Source organism: Morone saxatilis, unplaced genomic scaffold, assembly GCF_004916995.1.
Source record: "Morone saxatilis isolate NCDOM2014 unplaced genomic scaffold, NCSU_SB_2.0 Contig16, whole genome shotgun sequence".
Taxonomy (NCBI): domain Eukaryota; kingdom Metazoa; phylum Chordata; class Actinopteri; family Moronidae; genus Morone; species Morone saxatilis.
The window spans coordinates 23,091,428-23,092,736 of NW_023339718.1; positions in this window are offsets into that span (position 1 = coordinate 23,091,428).

Genomic DNA, 1,309 nt, shown 5'->3' on the forward strand with positions numbered 1-1,309 from the left:
ATATACGTAATCCGTAGAATAAAATGTAAATAAAGACCCTAAATTAAGAAATGTTATAGGAGAGAGATGTGTATTTGTGTTTTTGCTCTTTGCTCTTTGCTCTTGCTCTTTCCACTGGTTTGAAGTGGGTGTGGCTCAGTTGGAAAAAGATGATGTCACACACTCTTGTGCACTAATAAGAGTCCAGGTCCAAGTGCAGGCTCATGTGTTTATGTTGCACTGTCAATTGATCCCCATCAAATCACACTCACCTCCTGATGAAGCAGCTTAACTGAGCTTTTTAGTGTTAAACTCTTAAGAAATAATGATTAAGAATGCTTTTTTGCTAACTTTGATTTCATTTTATGGAGAAATTCATAAACATCATAAACTGTTGAGTATAACTACAACAGAACATATGACAAAAACTAAAATAAAGTTGGTAGTAACTCAAACATGTTGAATTTGAGCTACAGAGTAACAAATCTCAATGTTGAAGCTGGAAGCAGAAAATATTTGTTGTTTTTTGCTTGACAAGTGACTTAAATTATTAATTGATTATTAAAATGATTGAAATCTAATTTATTTTGCTTAACTGGGTCATTCGACTAAAGGTTTCAGCTCTTAATGAATAAAGTGACAAGGAACTCTGTCATCATATACACATTTCTGATGACAGAGTTGCTGTACAGAATTTTTTTAAATTTGATAGTGATGTTTGAAATGATGAAATGAAAAGGAAAAAAAGCCACTCAGTCTACCAGATACATTGTAAATTCCAACAGGAATTAAACAAGAATATTTTACCAGGCTTGTTAGTTCCAAATTTTGTGATAGTGTTTTCCACCCACTGGTTAGATTTTTTGAAAATATAACAAACAAACTCCCAATAAATAATAAATCATTATGTTTGTTTGTTTTTTAAACTTTAACTTGGATGGTAGCTTCATTAGGCATGAATATTTAGTGGGATACAGACTGCCAGGAGCTATAGTTCTACATGATTTGTTTGTCTGGAGGTTGATGGATCTAAGTCATTTTGTTCATGATATCAGTAGCTGAGTTAGCTGTTAACCCACACTATTATTTTTAATCCACCTCAACTTTTTAGTTCTATTAGTTCCAGCTTTGCACATATTGCTGCTGGTCTTTCCCCCAGCCCATTGTAGTTTGGACCACGTCATAAAACTAGAGGACTAAGTCTTTCTGTCCACCTCTCACTCTCCATTAAGCCTGTCTTGTAACAGCTGCAGCCTTTACCGTACATATATAAAACATGATGTAGTCAGCAGCACAATGTGTTTGTGTGTGACGGTGACCTAATTGCAGG